Raw genomic sequence first — 7219 nt, forward strand, 5'->3', positions numbered from 1 at the left:
AGGCATTCCGTTACAGATTTCAGATATACAAACAGAAAAAAAATTGTTGTCAAATTTTGTAATAAGCATTTTTTAAAAAACCGACAAAATATACTTCACTGTATATTCTGTGTAGTATTTCATAAATTTTTTTTAAAAAATTAACGTAAGATCTTATATAACCCTTATAATATCAGAAGATGTTCGACTGGTTGGTGGCTCGTAGGAGCGCGGCAGTCACCTTCGGGTTCCAGGCCCGAAGGTTGTGGGTTCGATCCTATGTATGGGATCCCTTATATAATAAATTATTTTTTTCGATTTTATTAAACTATGATTTTTAATTAATTATCGGAATTTTTATATTCATTATATTTGAAAAATATTTTCAAATATAAGAACAATTAGATTAATTAATTAATTTATAATTATTAATGCTAATACGAGATGGCGCCTAACGCTTACCTCTAGAACCAAATTGGTTACGTAATTCATTTAGTAAATAGCCTTAAACTAGCTCGATAGAATTTCAGCATTTGGTTGGTGTTTAGCTATTTTCAAATATTCATGTACATGTAACGTTCGTGCATATATGTTACTTGTTCTAAATCACAAGATATAAACAGTACTAGTAGCCCGGTAGGTGCCCTAGTAAACGTTCTAGCAGCAGCAGCGTCATTAAAGATTTGTTACATCGTCGATTATCTTATGCAAGATATAATTGATCGTTCCCAAACATGCTGGTATTTATTGCTAAAACCAACTGGAAAAATAAAGTTAATTCCGATTTACAGTGAAACTCAACACGAAAGTAAAACGCTTATTACACACAGTAGCGTAGCGTGGGTGTCAGCCGCCCGGGGCAAAGGAAAATTTCTTCCCCCTTATTTAGGTATCTCAATTTAAAAGACTAAAATTCAGTTTCGTCAGAGAATAGGTAATGAAAAATTCCGTGCTAGTGTTGCTACCTTTTTAAAATCGCCGACCCGGACGGCAGGTGAGGTTAGTTCGAACAGAAGTCCCCGATGGAATGTCATTTTGCAGTGCGAAGAATAATGTGCAGTGCATGCTGGTTCTAAATCAGTTATATACGAATAAATCGTAGAAGCAAAAAATAAAAAATAAAAAGGTCGACAGGTTGCGCAAGATATCCCCTGACGACGAATCGATTCCCGGACTGTCCGGATGGTTACACTATTCCGTGCTCATTTCAATCGGTCGGAATCGTAGATAGACGAAGATATGAAATAAAATGGTTCAAATTCTTACAAGATATTATTATTTATTGTGAAGTTTTGCAGCCCCCTTAACAGTGCCGCCCGGGGCGGGCAGCCCCACTACGCTACGCTACTGATTACACAGACTGCAGCTACAAAAGATTTTGAATGAAGGAGAGTTCCCATAGGAATAAATAAAATAAATAATAAAGCAAATTAATATGAAGCACAATAAACGTCGATATTTTAAAATAATTTCAAATATTCCAAATCAGTTTAAAATATTAAAATTTATTTTCAAATGGACTTTTTATCTTTCTTCTGTGCTTTCACTTAAGTTAAAGGACCATTTGCTCATCCAATAATAAGTTTTTAGATCGGTAATTCTATTTTTATGAAAATATTTGTACAGTATATTGTGTAGTCTATCAAAATATTACTCACATTTATATCCGAAGCAATTATTTTCAATGAATAAAGCAGGAAAATCGCAAAAGTTTCTGTTTCGCATCCAAAAATCGCTCACTTACAACAAATAAAGTAAAACAATTGAGAAATGTATTGTTGCCGATATTGTAGCATTTCCGCGTGACAATGAAACTGATGTAGTAAAATTAACTAATTTTTTTTGTACTTCGATGCATATTTACTGGGGGTATGGTCGGAACGCAGAAAAGGTCGGATTATTAGAAAAAAGTAAAATAAACAATCTTCCTTTTGTCCAGTTTTTGTAGCACTGCTAATTTTTCATTTAATGAAAGAGTAACGTATTTACGTTTCACTCCTGACATGTTGAAAACACACACAAAACTGTACACGTACACACAATGTAAAACATATACTGTAACGAACACAGAAGAACGCCACAGACGGTGAGTCACTGACGAGTCGGGACAAGTTTCTCGACTTTGACTACGGCCGGATTAACCGGAGTGACGGACTAGCCGAGGGCGGACTAGAGGGGTTCTACTGTATTTTACTTTTTTCTGATAATCCGACCTTTTCTGCGTTCCGACCATACCCCCAGTCCCAAAGGTGACGGATTAGAGGGGTTCTACTGTATATTGATAACGCATTTCGCCTAGTTCCGCGAGTTAAAAGTTGCATTTGTTTTATTGTGACGTTATTTTTTTGTGGTTAACTGTGGAATACTATGCCACTGTTTAAACTTAGTTAACTATTTAGATGGAGTATTGAATTCACATATTAATTCCGGTAATTCGTGAAAGAATTTTGCTTTTTTTTGCACACATTGCACCACAGATTAGATGACATTATTTTAGCTTTTTTCTGGTGGCAATAGTGAAGAACAGTATCCAAGTTCTTTTGTAACGAGTTTTTCGTACTCTACCGATTTGAGCACTCAGCTACATTATCACAGTCCGTAGAGAATGACATTAATTTCACTTTATTGCTTTTTTATATCACGTACAGTTTAAACACCTATACCGAAATTATTTACTAATTTTTTTGTTGATTTTCTTTTTTTAAATTTTTCTATTCTTTTTAGTTTCTGTTTCTCCGTAAGATGTTTCTATTTTGCCACATTAAAAAGTATCCTTGAATAGACTTGGAAGAAAACGTGGAAGCAACTAAATCAGGTTCCCAATCTTTTTCTTGCATTTCTTGCTTTATATAGAAAATATTCTTTTCGGTCGACTGCTTAAAAATTCTATTTACCAAGATTTTGCGTAATATATCAAGTAAATTATTAAATCAGCTAATAAATTTTTCATACGATTGTTATTATTCTTATTTGAAAATTATCTGAAATTCTCGAAAAAGTACAATAAGAATCTAATTTTTTCGTCGATCCCTAATTGAACCATCGAGTTTCAGAAGACCTCTTTCAAAATTCTATTGATACCAAAAAATCTATATCGACTTCATTGGGAAACTAAATAAACAAGATAGTAGAGTTCGAATGGCCAATATAGGAGAGCAGATACCTAGAAGTTATTATTGATGACATTGCACCTTCGTTAAAAGAAGGGTTTTTGTGTATACTCTCTGTTTAACCTCTCCTTTAATACAGTATAAGATATTTAAGATTATCATTACGTAGAAAACAATAGCCACTAAGAGTTTCAAAACAAAAATGCTCTAGGGTTAAATAACAAAAGTTAACAACGCAGACTTTTTTTTATTTTAATGCTAATACAATAGAATCCGTTTATTATGATCACTTTGAAACTTAAGACTTTTGATCACAGTAATTGGTTGATTACATTAAACAGAGGATAAAATTTTTATTATTGAACTCAATTTATTACAGATAATTACAGTAGGTTATCAATGTGTATAATTTATATTTATCACAAACTACATTTAACATTACACATTTATATATTCTTACGGTGTATTAAAGATAAAATGTATACTTCGGTTAAAAGTAAGTTTCGAAAAAAAGTCCATTTAGTACGAATTTTCTAAGTATTCTTATCGTTTGTCCCCAATGGTACTTATCATAATTGATAACAATAGCCAAAGAGTGATTATAATAGATGGATTATTTTTAACTAATTTTATGTAGATCGTTTTGGGGCCGACTTATTATCATAACAATAGCCGATTGATAACATATCCGTGATTATAATAACCGGATTCCACTGTATTTATATTCCCGAGGTAAATTTTTATCGAGACGTAAGCATGCATAAATAATCGAGAGTATACTGTATTTTTTAAAATTTGCTAAATTCAAGAACGAAATAGGGCGAGACGTGGGATACAAGTCTTTCAGAAAGCAAATATTTTAAAGATAAATATACGGCAAATTAAAATTACGGCATTCAAAATATATATTTTTATAAAATTATATAACAAATGTATATTAAATAATGAAGCATTTAATAAAATTTATATATTTTTCAGTCCTTTTAGTTAAAAAAAACTTGTTTACATTAAAGACTACAGCGGAAATTCTCTTAATTGCACCACTGTAAAGCTAAACCTATCCTTGATAGACAATTTACGTGATTCGGTATAAAAAAGTAGTAATTGCAATTGATCCCTTTAAGCGGAAACTTAACTACGGCCATGAACACAAGAAATGTACCATGGCTGTCACCTCTCTTAATGGATAAAATAAATTCTAATCAAGCCGATTTAGTTGTTTGAAGTTTCTGCTGTTCCAGTCAAATCGATCGATTCCAAAAACTCAATACTGTATTCCCTGTTGAATTCTTAAAATCAACTTGACTGTACAGTTTTATTATGACAGTAAAATTTCTACGTTGCTATGATCAACAGCTAACCTACTGTTGTAGGAATTCGTTTAGTATATGGTATCTGTTCACATCAGTCCATAAGAAGCTCGTATATCTTACAAGAATAATTAGCAGAAACAATGTTTCTCAATGAACTAACATCGATGAGGTTGGTCGAAAACAATTTTGTGAACATTCATTCAGTATCACAATTGTCATACCTGTCATCTTGTGTCCTTTTACTTTCTCTTTTCACATTCTTATGTCTCATATAACGGCTTTAGATTTTTCTACAGTAACTAGCCAATCAGCGATAGAGACATTTATTGGTCGAACACGCAAGATGGACCTCCATATAAGCTACTAGTCGTTCTTTGGATTGGCCCGTTCGGCTTTGTCAGTGCACGAGTATCACTTGAAATGCTAACAAAGCAACTGGGTGTCTTCCAAGCCATTCGTATATTGAACACAGGATCTGTTAGCAATCTGTTTCCAATCTGTTCTCTTGAAGTTGTTTCTTCACAGCTGAAATTTTTCTAGCAATGAGAACGCGTACAATTTCGTGGCAGCTTTAGCAAATGATATGCAGATAATAAAGTCTCATGAATGCATTTACCATCACTGCAAACCATTATGACTGACACTCTGACTGAGCGCACAAAACGAAATACAAAAACTATTTTTAGTTACTCTCTGAGATTCAAGAGATTAAAATAATAATACTGACGATCTTATAATTTATCATTAACTGTAATGTGTTGGTATTACAATACGATTTTTGCATGGTATCTGTATTATATGTATATGAATAAAAATAGTGCAGGCTTCATTTAAAGGTGATTTTCACAAAACATATCTCTTTGGGCGGATCCCTGTATAACGAACATATTTTTCGGACCATTATAGAAAGATTTCATTGTACATGGAAAATTTCGGCATAAATATTCTTCGTTTTCACATACTTTTTAAATTTAATAACTTTGTTACTAGAAATTAATTTCTTTTTAATAATACAAAATAGCTTTTTATGTAGACTTATCTAATTGAATAATTAAAATATGTAAACAGCAATTTATTTAAATCAATCGACTTATTGATAAGGTTATTTACATTGCTTCAGTGAGTCGAACAATTCATGCAATAAACATGGCTCGATTGTCATAAACAGGAGTACAATGATTTTAACAGTAAAGATATTTGCTAATATCATTTCACTTGAATATATAATTCATTATCATTTTAATTCTATAAATTTAATATTAAAACTTATAAATTTAATTTTTTTAAATTTCTATCATGGAAATTACGTGAAGGTGAACAACATTTTATGCAATACAATTAATTAAAAGTTACATTATTTATTGTTTCTAATGAATAATTTTCACGGTATTTGTTTCTAAAATTATTTTATAAATTACGATAATTATTTTATTAGTTAAAAATATCCTATTTATCATAAATAATTTTTATCTGATATATTCATAATTCTATCTTTTCTTGTTTGAATTTAATATAAATAATTGTTTATTTTGAAACTTGAATATCACAGAATGAAATTATTATTCAAACAATTTTTTAAAATTATTTTTAATGGAAAATTTCTATATTTCTTAATATTTATAGCAAATATTATATTAAAGAATATTAGTAAGAGTAATAATTGTAAGAGAAAATGGAAATTTTTGATGTTTAACATAAAATAGTTATGAAAATATATAATTTCATTCGAACTTTTATTATAAATTCATACCATAGGTTTTGTTTAAACTTTTAATATATAATTGTTAAGAAAAATTTTTAAATTATTAAGGAAAAACATATCAAATGAGGTACTTAACATTTTTAAAAAGTACATCTGAAAACAATTGAAGGTTAAAATGATAAACATCTTTATTATTTAAACTCTTAAAATTATTCTTTTTATAACACATTTCACTAGAAATTTAATGTAAAATCAATGAATTGATTTTATTTTTCAATATTTATTATAGTTAAAATTTCAGTTTGAAGTAAAAAAAACCATATTATATCCTATATACTGTATATAAAAAATGATTTATTAAAAATAATTTCAAAATTTGAATTATTTTTGTGTTTAAAATTTTATGACATAAGAATGCATGAATAGATTAAGATCAACATACTCAATCGACATTTTTTTTTTAATATCATATATTCTTGAGAAATGGAAAAAAGGTTGGCCTATATTATATTGTAGGAAACAAACTTAATAGCATAACATAATGATAACAGTGTTTGTTAGATATTACGTAAACAGTTACTTAACTTTATTATTTTTTTCTAATGAAAAAAATTCAGATAGCTGATCAAGTATAACGAAAAAGATATAAACAATTTCTTAACTTATACGCAAAAAGTATAGAAAATGATTTTTTTTTTTTTTAATATCAATTGCAAAAGGAAAACTTCGTTTTTCTTATAATTAAATATTCAATAATCTTATCATTAAATATTTGCCGAATTTAAATATACGAGGAAATAAGTAGTAACTTTCCCACGAAAAACACGGTAATGTTTTCTTTTTATAAATAACAAACCGCATGTGTTATCTGTTCAAGGTCAGGGTGAGAATATAGCGCGAAAAATATATAATAGAGTAAAAATAAAAGTGTTTTTATCATTGCAAACGTCGTAGAAGCCTCATTTCTTTCCATATAAACAACGTTTGAACTATATAGATATTTTGTTTCTATATGAAAGACGGTTGTAAGTTTGACCTTTAACTGTTTAGAATGAGCGAGAGGAGCTGAGAAGATTGGGGTGATTGAGGAAGTTGGCACATGCGCGTTAGCTAAC

The sequence above is a fragment of the Centruroides sculpturatus genome, unplaced genomic scaffold, assembly GCF_000671375.1.
Source record: "Centruroides sculpturatus isolate CEXI.00-Female unplaced genomic scaffold, Cexi_2.0 scaffold787, whole genome shotgun sequence".
In the NCBI taxonomy this organism is placed as follows: Eukaryota; Metazoa; Arthropoda; class Arachnida; order Scorpiones; family Buthidae; genus Centruroides; species Centruroides sculpturatus.